Consider the following 14632-nt stretch of genomic DNA (forward strand, 5'->3'; position numbering starts at 1 on the left):
TTAAAATGTTGTTTATAAATTTACAAACCATTTTATTAATATAAGAAGCTGGGATAAAAAAAACCGACTGACCAACGTCAAAATTAAAGTGCTCATGGCGGTATCTTCACTTGGTCAGTGTTTTCTATATTTACAGAGATCACTGCGTAAAATTGCTGACGTCATGGCAACAGTGATAGCTCCAATATGCCAGTATGCAAGAACCTCATTGCACCATCAGGTCGACTTATATAAATGTGGAAAATAAGGTCATACAAAAGAAAAACATGTTTGTACAAAAGCTTGAATGACGCAAGTTTTGACGTGTAAATATAGCATTAATAAATAATACCTGAACATTTACCTTTTGAAAATGTCGCTTACTGACTAGCATACTAATTCACGGCATAATTAATGTAACATCAGTATTCTATACATGAAATGTCACAAATACAAATTAATGTCGATTAACTGGCTGTAAAGAGACTTAATCAAACAGGCTTTTTGTTATTCTAGAGGAAATGTATAACAATATTTCCGATTTAATGATATACATGTACTTAGTAGCTAGTGTCTTGAAGCTGTTTTCGGAGTTTTTAAAGGAATTAGTTTTTATTTTGAAGGATGTTCAACAGGTGTGATTCAGCAGCTCTAGCCGAGTACTATTATACATGCCAGTCAACTTATCGTGTGCGGCTCTCATGCACTGTCATGATTAGTATATTTCTTTATTTCAGTCTCATCTTTACATGTATACATAAAATTACATATAAAACGTAAAACATAAACATAATGATACAATATTGAACTAAACGAATATCTAACAACTTATTTCATATAAAATTATAATATACATGTATTGGACAAAACAGACTTTGTATTTATTAGATTAAGAGAACAGTCCATACACTGTTAGCACCTTTTGAAACACCGACACACAACAACGGAGTCATTTTTATTGTATTCATACATAAAGAAACACTTGATCAATTCATTCACAGAAAGTTCCCGGATACCTCAAGTAAAATATATGATATAACAAAGCATTTTTAAATCAATGATACATTTATACACGGCTGTATGTGAGAAACATCTTAAAGTAACACAGTAAATAGTGTAAGATATATCTCAAAGATAAACCATGTATTGCATTGATTTGCATAAAATAAACCTAGTTATATAACATTAGAAGATAAATTACACCTGATAGGTTAAGTTAATGATAAACACCTTAATAGTTAAATCATGGTCATCAATTGTGACCGAATGTAGAAACTTAAAACTAGATCTACTTAAAACCCAATTGCGTGATAAATTCTTAAAGTTATACACGCTCGCGACTTGAACGAAATTACCTTACTGTCGAAAGATGGGTTATAGGTGATATAGATTCAGTTTAAAACAATTGAAATTATATTTATTGCAGGGTTTTATTTCTAATGTAAGAAATACTTTATTGATTTAAATATATTGACTAAGTTGGTGATAAGTTACTTCAGTCACTTTTGAGTTCTGACCAGTAATATGAATAATTGAGGTCTTGATACAATTAGGACTCGAACACTGGACCCTTAGGTTTAAAGTGAGACATCATATTTACATAGCCGTCGCCCGTTTCAAGTTTCATGGCAACCTTCTAGCTTTCAGCAAAAAGCTTTCACCCTCTTTTTAAACCCTCAATAAATTCAGAGAATAAAGTGTTCAAAGAATAAAAATGCCATTTGTATAATATTTCTTAGTATGATTCGGTTTTCGCATTGAACTTGAACTAAAATTTATTGAACCTAAAGAAATTTACAATAATTATGAAAATAACAACAAAAAATAGTAAAATATAGCCGAAAGAAGTTAGCTCTAAGACTAAATTTGAAAAGAATGTAGGGTTTCTTTAAAGAAAAGTGACAAATATTATAAAAACAACCTCAGATAATCCTTTAAAATTCGGTCTACACTATCATTTTCTGACATTTAAAATATGCAGATGTTTCCACAACAAAAGATGATAAATGCTTCTATATATCACCATTGTTATACTTGTTTATGTAAAAAAAAAGACAATTAGGCCAACTATTTAAATTGTTGGCATTGTTTAACAAATGTTGCCTCATTACATGATATAAAGTAAGACAAATTTCAGATGCTTGTGAGAATAAATTTTAACAATTTCATACTATATTTATAGCATGCTTTGCTTATATCTTGCAAATATTGCCTAGGCAAAATGCGTTGTGTCCTAAAGAAAAAAAAAACAATTCAAGGCTTGATAACAAGAAGAAGACATCATTACATTAAATCAGTCCTTCTCCCATATAAGAGGTTCGAAACGCCTTTAGTACACAAATTAAATGGACGTTAATTAACATGATACTTCCGTAATATCCCGTAATATCCTTGCTTTTCTAAACAGATTTTGACGTAAGATGTGAGAATTTATTACAAACAAATGATAAGCGTTAAACATTTTCAACAGTTTTATTACTCGATAATTATTTATTCTACTTTGTTGCTAAGAAATTTAAATACTTCTATTAAAATCAACAGTTTCCGTGCAATATTTGCATTTACTTTAGAATAATCTTTAAGTTAGCGTTCAAAAGAAGAAAAATTCAGATAAGTAAGGCTATTCTAAAAACAGTTGAACCTGTCTGATAAAACCAGTCTTTTGAAAGTTAAAAATACAGTGGTAAACTGTTTCAAATGTTACTATTGTAAACAGTATGTTTACCTTTAGAATGATGTAACAAAGTGACAACCACTACGGAAATTAAAAAGTAAAATAATTCTTTCTAGAGTCGGAATGTACGATGAATTTGTCATTGTACTTTAATACTGACCTTCTGTACCAGAAACGCCACTATAATTGTTTAATATTTTCATTGCAGCATTAAATGCTTGTTTAACGCAGAAAATTGCAAGCAACAAAATTTAAAATTAGGAAATAGATATCAATTCTGAGTGCATTGTTGTAGAATAATGCACGGTTTGAGTTCAAATGCGTAGTAATATAATCACGAAGGCCGATAGGCCTGAGTGATTAATTGCAAAGCATTTGAACGAAAAACGTGCATTATTAAACAATAATGCACGAAGAATAAATATCTATTTCCATTCTAACACGTCAAGAAAAAATATAATTATTATTATAAAGTTGGACTCTATGTTTGGTGGTTTAATTTGTTTTCGCCTCAGAGTTTCCCATAGCTACGTTCTTTAAAGGCTGTCCCAGTTGGTTGAAAAAAGCTGTCGATAAATCTACCGTGTGTAGAAACATTTTGAGAAAAACAAATTTTGAAAACGTTGGTAAAACTTTGTTTGTTTATTTTATTTCACTCTATAATTTTTCAAGCGAAATACAAATTTTTAAAAGTGAAATAAATGTAAAAACTTTACTTGTTTGCGACATTAAAATAGCGTACTTGATTTGATTGTTTTGCACGTGCTGTTTGGCGCTATATTGTGACGTCACGTAAACAACACTTTAAACGTCTGTACAGCGTTAACGACTGAATTAAAGATATTGGTGTTCGGATTCATTTTCTTAGTTAGACCATTTTCTTTCATTCTAGATAGCTTTCATAACAAAATTCGACAAAAAATGTTTTTATTTATCAGAATTTTTAAACAAAATGGCACCCTCAATGTGAAAATATACAGGGAGGTAATAAGAACGGCGAGTGCATTGTTAAGAGGTTAATACACGACAGGAGAGGGCCGGAAGGTGATAATCGGCCTGCAATATGAATAATGGACCCGAGGGCTTTAGCCCGAGGGCCATTATTCATTCAGGGCCGGTTATCACCTTCCGGCCCAACTCTGACGTGTATTAATGTCTTTAATACACTTGGTAGATCTAATAGTAGCATTTTTAAAAACAAAACAAAAAAACAACAACAAATACTTTGAAGTTCTTTCGTTGAAATTCTTGTCTACTGTTCTGTACAGAGACGTTTACTGTTTGTGTGTTCAAAGCAGTAGAATCTAGAAGCAAGTTTTATTTTCATTTTTTTCGGAATGAATTGGTCGTAGATCTATTATTTCTTCAAATTTCAATAGAAACAAAAATGTGTTTGTACTTAATACGCTTAAGCTCTCATAATAGAAATAAAGCGATTCGTGCTGACAACCTACTTTCACTTTTACAGTTAACTGTTTGATGACGTAAAATATGACGTCATTGTTTCAGTTTGTGCACGTGCACATGTTCTGCGGGCTGATAACTAGTTCTCGGCCCCGGGCCGCAAACTCATAATAGGTCACGTGACACTCATAATCAGTTGAAATAATAGGCAATTTTGTTACTATATATAGTAACAAGTGTATTAATCTACATTAATACACTTGTTACTATATATAGTTACAAAATTGTCTATGATTTCAACTGATTATGAGTGTCACGTGACCTATTATGAGTTTGCGGCCCGGGGCCGAGAACTAGTTATCAGCCCGCAGAACATGTGCACGTGCACAAACTGAAACAATGACGTCATATTTTACGTCATCAAACAGTTAACTGTAAAAGTGAAAGTAGGTTGTCAGCTCGAATCGCTAGCTTAAGCGTATTTAGTGCAAACACATTTTTGTTACTATTGAAATTTGAAGAAATAATACGACAAATTCGTTCCGAAAAAAAAATAAAATAAAACTTGCTTCTTTGAACACAAACAGTAAACATCTCTGAACAGTAGAAGAGTAAACAAGAATTTCAACGAAACATTGCAACTTCAAAGTATTTGTTTTTGTTGTTGTATTTTTTAAATGCTACTATTAGATCTACCAAGTGTATTAAAGACATTAATACACGTCAGAGTAGGGCCGGAAGGTAATAATCGGCCCTGAATAAATAATGGCCCTCGGGCTAAAGCCCTCGGGTCCATTATTCATTTTGCGGGCCGATTATCACCTTCCGGCCCTCTCCTGCCGTGTATTAACCTCTTAATAATGCACGCTTCGGGCCTTCTTTGTCTATATAAAAAAAATCCGATAGTGTTAGTATGTTAGGCTTGAAATGTATCAATATAATTTTTACATCAGCGGTGAAGGACAAATTATCTAAGACAAAATATTTAAAGAGGTATCATTTAAAAGTAAGACACCAATTATTATTGTTATTATTATTATAATTAAATCTTATTTACCATGCTGTAAATGTCCTACATAAATTATTTTATTCTTATTCTTATGTAATTGTGAGAAATTGAGAATAATTTTGTCGTCTCTGTATGCTAAGAAACTCTTAAGGCGTAAGTATGTACTGGTAATTACTGGCTAATGAACCTTTGCTATATTTCCACTTAGCGGACATGAATTGCAAATCTAACGTCTTACATAAAATTACAAGGCTAAAATACGCGTTGACATTTAACGAAAATGTCATCAAGTGAAGGTCATGGATATACACAATGCGCAATAAATCAACAAGAAGAAAGGAAATTTTAACAAATTCCTATTTTGGCCAAGAACGGCGCATTCCAAATGTTTGAAATTATTATTATGAACAGTCTATTTAATTGCTATAGAATGATTGATAAATAGCCGATTTACAAAAGTTAAAGCTATTAATTATCATTGCTGAAAAAAATAATAATAAAAGAACTAATATACTATACTGGACTAAAATTTGATACAAAACTTTAATTTTTATTGCTATTAATGCTAATAATGAATATTTGTTACCATTTGCTACGCTCCATTTTTTTACCGCATTTACAGACTAGATACAATTTTGATAAGAAAGATGCTGTTTCTTATGCAAATCATTTTAAATTTCAAAAGCATCCTTTCATTTGGGTACACTCAAATCATTGACATCAGTACATTTATAACATAACGTAATTTTTTACATCAAAATACGATTAATAACTTTCATCATTTTGATACAATTTATAATAAACTTCCATTATTACAGTTTATTACACAATATTTTATTTTTTATGATTGTTTACAGTTATTTATATATACACGAAAGGTCATCTAAAGTACAACAGAAAATATCAAAAAAGTTTTAAGAAATTTGGCAATGCTAAATAACAATATCATAGTATTTTTAATTCAGTCTTATTTAATTGCACTATTCATACAACATTATGAATTTCTGGCGCTAGCTATAGTACAAAAGTAGTAAAAACGACCGAATTATTTCATAATTATTTCATAAATACTCACCTTGACATTATGGAATAGAATAGTGTATATCTATTTTAGAAACATTGGCGATCGTCACGAAATGGTTTAAATCGGTCTATTTAGGATAGAAGGAAGTTTTGAAAATAACATGACATTGGCATACTTTTAAAGTGTTATCAGTCAAGTACAAGAAAGGTAAAGGTCATCCTGAAAGTATGGTGACCCTTAAAGTTTCTTCGTGCTGTGTACTTGGATTGAAGTACTAAACAAAGTTGACATATAAAATCTACATAAGGATAACTAATAATTCAAGGAATGCCTGATGATTTTTGGCAGTTATAAAGATTCAATTATAATCTAGATTGATGCTTAGGTAAAACTGTTGTTAATATTGACTTTGGACCTAGAAGTCAATTTATTCTCAGAAGAAATAAATCGTCAGTGTTTGAAATGATTTTTGTCCAATAGGTTTGCGGTATTTCATATGAATCGTAAAGAATTTACTTTTGTAAATCGGCTAATCATCAATCATTCTATAGCAATTAAATAGATTGTTTATAAACATAATTTCAAACATTTAGGATGCTCCGTTCTTGACCAATTAATCATTAATTTGAACATTAATTTACTATTTTAATATTACTATTTAATTAGTTGCTTCAACATGATGCTACAATTACGAGGCTGTCCATTTGTATTTAGGTAGCTATGCTTGCAGAAATCTCACAATGCATCCAATAATTTTTTCATAACTGTTCAGTCGAATTTATTACTTAACTGTTATATTGACAACTTTTACAAAATACAATACAATGAATTTTGTCAACATTAAAATAACACTTTATTTCGCATTTTGAAAAACAGTCACATAATGATATTAACATGTTCAGCTTGTTAAAACGAACAAGACAAATTCTGAAAAATTTCACGAAATTTTGTTGAGAGAAAATAGTTGATTGCTTTTAAACAAATAAACTGGTATTAGAATCTATTATTTACAAAATAAAAGCAATATCTACTGTATACATACCGATGTCATAATTATGTATTTAAATTCCTTGAATATGTTAAATTTTATACTGTCCTTTGTTAGTTTACCTTACACAAATTTATTTTTGTTCGATTGTGTTGGAGGCTATACACTTATTGAAACACTCTCGAATCCGTTCCTGGAACCAACCACTACTTAGCAATAAATGTAAAGTTTCTTGCTCAAAGAAACAAGGAGGGTTTGAACACACGCCCTCTTACTAGTCCAACGCGTTAACCACTCGGCCACGCCGACACTATGTTCTTTGTTGAGGGCCTCGTGGAAGTATTATGATGTTAAAATGAGATAACTCGTTGAATAAAGTCATTTTTTTATTATTATTTGCTAACCTCAACTAATATATGTTTTGTAAATGATGTTAACGTGGAACTAAGAACAATATCAGTTTTGAATCTGGTGCTCTTATAGTCTCGTTTTCATTTTCAGAGTCAAATGCATATCTTACCCGGTACTACATCTAGCCTCATTTCCATTTTACAACCATACATTACTTTATTATCTATATTCGGTAATCCTCGTATATTATCGACCATCTGTTCACCAACACATTATCTTACATTAAAACGTCACAGGAAACGTCATGTGTAACAAGACAATGGTCTCATGATAACAAAGATACAGAACGAATCATAGAAAAACATCTGAGAATATCATTTTATGTAACATTATAGAATATTTTATGACAATTAATTTCGTCAAACGGCGTACGATGTACTGATGCAGGGCGTATATCACTAAATAATATGTTAAATTTACTAATGCACAGGTCTACAAAATTGAAATGAAGTGTACGAATAAGAAAACAGAAAGATTTTGAACAGCTTCGTTTTGGTCCGAAATAAAATAATGCTCTTGTCTCAGTGGGGGAATATATCAATGCATCATTGCACAACTTTTTATTTCCCAATATGCTATTAATTAAATAAACATAAATTTTAGTTTTACTTTTTGCGAATCTGTCAAAAATAATAACCCTTACTTTTAACGTATTTCATATTTCTGATAAAAGAAGTCCTAAGGTACACTTTATATGTAAACAAGACATAGTTTAAAATCTTCACCGAGATCCATCTAACACTTATTTTCAGATGGGATGATACGATTACGCTAAATTGTGTTTGAACACAGAGGAAGCGGACTATTTAACAATACATATAAAAATAAGAACGCTGCACATATGTTCAGCCTGAAATTTCACGCTACACATATGTGCAGACGATACAGATGGAATCCCTGATTGCAAATCAATAAGTAAATGTTTTAAATATTAGTAGGTGAATAGCTGTTGACATAAAAGCAGGAAAACCTTGCTGTTCTGAAAGATCATTTATCTCAATTTTTTATGGTTGAATACCACAATTTTGATGGTCAAATGAAGATTTATCAATATTGTTAGTTAAAAAAAGCATTATTTTCAAAGATATTACCGAAATTCCATTTCATGTAAATTAAGGGAGGTAATTAGAAATCTATTTTCGATAAAGTCTAAGCCATTTTTTAAAATAAGAAATGAATGTATAGATTTTAATGATTACTGATAATGCGAATAAACATTTGCAGTACATATTTAACATTTTCTTAGATGTTTGAAATTGTTTAGAAGAATAATTATATACATATATAAAATTTCACTTAAGTGTTGTTACATCCTTAATAATAACTTACAGGATCTTTAATTCAATACTTATATCATAATTTAACTTAGATTAAAGCATTTCAACGGTTGTAAATATACATGTTTAGTAGTTTTTCATGAAAATAATATGAAATTTTGCACAACGTTATTGGTATAGCGTTCCATCAAATGGTATAAAATTCAAAAAAATATTTCCCAGTCCCATAACATATTGACTTCAAAGTCTTAAAATGCAATGAGAAAATGATGTCCGAATCTTGTAAAATTACTAAAACCGTTGAAAAAAAACCCTTTAGTTTAAACAATATTTTATTTATAAGTATTACATTTACATGATAATTGACAAATAATAAATAGTACGGATTGAGTAGGAAGCTTGAAAGCTTTTTTAGAAACTATTTCCGTAATCACTATCTCAAACAGTATGTAAAATGGCAACAATTATATGCATTTTTGAGTTAAATATACATAACATTTTCACTATAAACTTGCTTCTTTACATGTACAAGAAAGTAAGCAATTTGCACTCTAGTTTTCCTAATCGAAACGACCTTAACAATAGAATATAGACATAAAAATGTGAAAGAAAACCCTATAGCTCTATAGCATAAGTACACGTTTACAAGTGAAAAATGCACAAATTAGCACGTTTAAACTTATCAAGAAAAATAATAGAACTTTTAAACATGTTTAAAAAAAAATTAAAGAAAAATAAAGAAATGGAAACGTAAGTTAATTGTTGAAATTGTTGGGTAATAGAAGGTAGGAAATAAGAGACAGATTTGAGAGAAAGAAAAAGAAAGACAACAGGAATGGTCACTAAAATACTATGGAGTTGAATATATTTTTCAGAAAATATTATGCATCTAAATCTCTATTTCATATTAGTCGAAATAATAACTTTCTATTACATTTCAAAACGTTTTGTTCTGTGTAAATATGAGTGTATATGAAGGACTATTGCTTCATTTAAATCGTCAGCAATTGAATTATCACCATAGAGTAAAACGTTAAGTGTGACAGTTGTTATTTCACTTAAATTATTAAGGAGGACATTTCGTTCATCTTGGTACCTTGGACACGAGAAGAAATAATGAGATGTGTTTTCTATGTCGCCACATAATATAATCTGGTATTTTCTCTCACCTACATAATAATGAGAAGGCACTCTTTGAACATCTTCATTAGGTCTTCTTTTGAAAATTGAAATGGATGGTGAATTTCTGTAATTAACAGGAAGATTGTTCCAGTCTTTAATTGATGATGGCAAAAATGAATGAGAATAAAGTTGTGTGTGACAAAATATATTTCTAGTGTTGTCTGCATTTCGTAAATTATAATCTGAAGATTCTCCTACTGTATCGGGAACTAATGAAGAGAGGTAATGAGGAGAAAGATTATTGAACATTTTATAAAGAAGAATTTGTTTGTGTTTGTAGCGTCTTACTTTAAGGGGTTGGATGCAAGTATCTTCATAAAGATTAGAGATAGAAACTGGTTTTGTTGTACCGGTTATTATTCTGCAGGCTTCAAGAAAAAACCTTTAGTTTGTTAGTGTCCATTTGTATATTAAAGATATTTCACCTAAAGATAATTGTATGGGCATCGCTGACTACAAAAGCGACATTTAAACTCCTGCAAAATCAATATATGCCTTCTATTCAATTCATTAATTAAATAGATAAGTTTAATATAAATCATAAAATAAGAAGAAAAAGATAAAAACAGTTAAAGCAACTCACCGGTTTAAATTTTATCCAGTTAGAGAAAGTCAACACAGTCCATCATGATAAACAAAACAGTCAATTAAGACAAGATTCTATACGTGCGCGTTTGTTAATATGCATTAATTAAAGATCATACATACAATAAATACATGTAAGTGCTGTTTATCTATTTATAACTGAAGTAACTTATATCAGTACATGCGGTCACGACACGACACCGACTAGTACAGGACTACACTAAACAGTGATATCAGCAACGTTTGTAATGAATTACATATAGACGATTTCATTAAAATTTACGATTTACCTGTGAGAATTTTAACATACGACGAATAAGGAATAACTTTTAAAAAAGGCCACAGGGGCAAATGTCACGGAATGACGTTGTGAGATATTATACAGGAGTGGTTTTTATCAGTTTAAAAATCTTTTTTTCTTCTCTATAAAAAACAAACAATATTGTGTGTTAGTTTTAGTACAAAAATTAATAACACACATATATAATGAAATAATAATGAAATAAAAATGGTACAATATGTATAAAGAGGAAGACCTTTGAAGATAATATTAATTTAGTTATTATTATAAATGTGCGATTTTCAAAAAAATGACCAATATGAAGTTGTTTTAATTGTTCATACTTGCTTTTAGAAAATGATGACACAAATGAAAACAGTTTATTATTTTATAGATCACCTTTGAAGAGTGATTGGACCTTTTAAAAAAGGCGTTCAAATAAAGTAAAATGAAGTTGAATAAATTAAAACATAACAATGATACAGCATCTAATGACAACTATGTTTAAAGCTTCTTTTAATAACAACTGAAAAAGTATAGACAAAATGATATTGTATCAAACTGTTGTATCTCTTACACTCAGTTATTTTACAAATAAAATAATAAAATATGACTTAGGGATTGACAACAATAACATCAGCAACAACAACAACAACAACAAAAGTTTGACAACAACAAAAGTTTGATTTTATGACATAAATGTTCAATAGCAAGAAACCATAACCTTCCTTTATAATGTGTCAGTTAACCTGGGATAGATTTAAAATTATAGCTTTTAATCATACATTTATTAGCTAGCACTAGCAGAGTTTTAGACCCATTCTAACAGTATCAGTCATTCATTACTAATATTTAAAAAAATACTGACATTAATAAATGATATTTTTTCAAGATGTTCAATAAGGTTCATTTAAATATTTAGGTGGTAAAGGATATTTTGGAATAATTTTACAATCAACAGCAACAAAAAAAAAGAAACAAACAAACAATAAATATAAGATAATGCATAAGAAGATTTGTATTTGTCTGTTTATTCTGGTGTAGGTGGGCGGCTTTTTTTAAATTTTAAAATACGTTTTTATTTATTCCGCTATAAGGGATACGTGTTCCTCTGTTATAGGGAACTTCCGGTTTACACTCCCATTTTACATTATTTTACACCTAAACTTACTAAATTTGTATTTATTTGACGTCTGCTCAATACATGATCGATGAGCGAATACACGAATAGTTTAGGTTAGTGTCGAGCTAGACCTGCGGCTATATGTCACTGCAAGCAGTTAACTAATAATAGATTAATTACATGTTTCATATCTAATTATTGCTTTTAATTACCTCCAAACAATGATGTAAGAGGCCATTTAACCACTCGTCTGTATAATTTAACTTGTAGTGTTTGTACATGAATGTCTGTTTCGTGTCCCGAGCTAAGTTTAAATACGGAAAATGTTCAGATAGAATAACTGAAACAGAAGCAAAGATTAAAGGTGAAAATGTTCGCATGAGGTTTTAAGAACATGCGGTGATTAAAATTTTAGATTCTCACCGGGAAGATCTAAGCGTGTAATACACAGTACGAGTCACGCAAGCATAATTCTTATTTCTGAACACGTTAGAAAACAGATTAAAAAAGTATCTTCCGGTAAAGGGAATGCCTATAACATTAGCTGGACGAGTCTAGGCGAGCGTGGAAAGTTTGAGCTCAGACTGTGGTAAATGTTCGATCTAGGATTAAAAATTTGAGTCGCGTCACGACAAAACCAACATAATGGGTTTGCGACCAGCATGGATCCAGACCAGCCTGCGCATCCGCGCAGTCTGATCAGGATCCATGCTGTTCGCTATCAGTTTCTCTGCTTGTTATAGGGCTTGTAAGCGAACAGCATGGATCCTGATCAGACTGCGCGGATGCACAGGCTGGTCTGGATCCATGCTGGTCGCAAACCCATTATGTTGGTTTTGTCATGACGCGGCTCAAATGTCGATGGTGTGTCTTAAGACATTGTTTACATCATGTAATCATGTGTTTATGTAGAGATATTGACTGCTGATTACAAAGAAACAAAGAAATGCATGTACAAAATCTGTTACTGAACTGTTAATCTGAAATTTTTTGCTTCGATTTTAAGTAATGAGTATAAATTCTTGACTTTAATATTTTCTCCAGTTGTTATGCCATACTTTACACGCGCAACGACTTGAATGATTCTTGTTTTCTACTACGTATTTTGTCAATTCTTAAGCATATAAAGACACGCTCATGGATTATACATGCACTGAGAAATTTAAATCTTATGAGCGAAATTTTACGAGATAACAGCCAGGTTACTTCTGAAATTAACTTTGAATAATAAATGAGTATTAATACAAATATTTCTATAGTAACCCATTGAAGGAATAATAAAGCTGTTTAGAAACACAACTACATATGTATATTGCTTGTGTTTTTTTTTCTGTCTCCTCGTACTCATTGAACTGTGATAAAGAACTGCTATCGTCAACAAAATTCAGACAGAAAAGTTGATAAAAATAAGTGACAATGATTTTATTTGAATGTGATTAAAAGTTTTGAATTCCATAATATTATAAATTTATAATCTATTACTTGTATGGAATAGTTGCGTCCTATTAATAAATTCTTTTTTTCCATAAGAGTGAATATGTATACTTACACAATGTAGCTTTACTATTGCCTAAAATGTGGAATCCTTGTTACAACACGTGTGTACAGCATGAACTCAGGTAATTCTGCCATTAACAATCACTTTTAGTAATTCTTCCATTTAAGACACAAATAATGAAACTTCACTATTGATTGCTAATTCGAAATCGTGACATTTATTTTATAATTTTTGTTATCAATGCATTTTTACAAATTAAATTGCTGAGCACGCCGTTCTTTATGATAAAGGACCGTTTTCATATGGGGATTTTATGACATGTTGTTTATTTCGTGATCTGTGAATAGTGAAATAAAAGTTTCTGTCGCCAGTGGTCTATGATATACATCATGGAATATTCTATAAACGGCACAAAAGGCAGAAAACAGACTCATTTAACAGCATCAAAGTGCAGGAATACAAATATAGCAAACTACAAGAGCACTTTGAAATTTTTATCAGTAGATTGGAAGCCAAATAAGAAATGATCACGTCTGAAGTATTTTAGACTTAAAATTGATTTATGGAAATTCTCAAACGTTTGTCAACTTAAAAAAAAGATTACATATTTAGATCTGTACCTGTATTAATAAGGGAGATAACTTTATATTGTGATACCTAAATATTCGACACGGAGTTGTCTTGCCTCGTTTTATAAAAAAGGATTATAAATCAAATAACAAATGCATATAGTTTCTATCAAAACCATGCAGTTCAGATCATTGGTGATCGGCGCGTTGATTTGTCACTACCACCGCCCCCCCCCCTCACCCACTCTACAACCCTCTTACCTTTCAAAACCAGGTAAACTGAAGTATTTTTCATTTGAAACATGTTTTAACATTTGGTATATACTTTTAATTCAATTTCCTTCATTTTTCACAAAAAATAAAAAAAATGATACATATATATTAAGTAAAGGTATGCAACTCGCCGCTCATTTTTCGGCACTCATCTTAATATGAACTCCAAAACTCCTACATTTTTCACCAATTTTCAAATTTTTGGTACCAAACGGTAGGGAGTCGATTACTCTTAAGGGAATAAAGCTGTCATTACAATCATTTCAAGTTATAAGAAGATATGTAATCTCGAAGTAACCGCAAGTGCAAGTCGACGGAGACCTGACCGCTGGGTTTTTGTAAAAATTACCTGACTA

General features: G+C 30.6%; 1 protein-coding gene across 1 annotated transcript in view; it reads right to left on the minus strand.

The window, feature by feature from the left end:
* Nucleotides 1-10745, minus strand: part of LOC132759504 (protein Tob1-like) — a 45813-nt gene extending 35068 nt beyond the window's left edge. Inside the window, exon 1 of the mRNA XM_060751289.1 lies at nucleotides 10532-10745. The gene's annotated coding sequence lies outside the window, so the exon portion shown is untranslated. The remainder of the gene's footprint in view (nucleotides 1-10531) is intronic.
* Between the last annotated feature and the right edge of the window lie 3887 nt (nucleotides 10746-14632).

This window comes from Ruditapes philippinarum, unplaced genomic scaffold, assembly GCF_026571515.1.
Source record: "Ruditapes philippinarum isolate M1 unplaced genomic scaffold, ASM2657151v2 ctg1845_1_1_1_1, whole genome shotgun sequence".
NCBI lineage: Eukaryota > Metazoa > Mollusca > Bivalvia > Venerida > Veneridae > Ruditapes > Ruditapes philippinarum.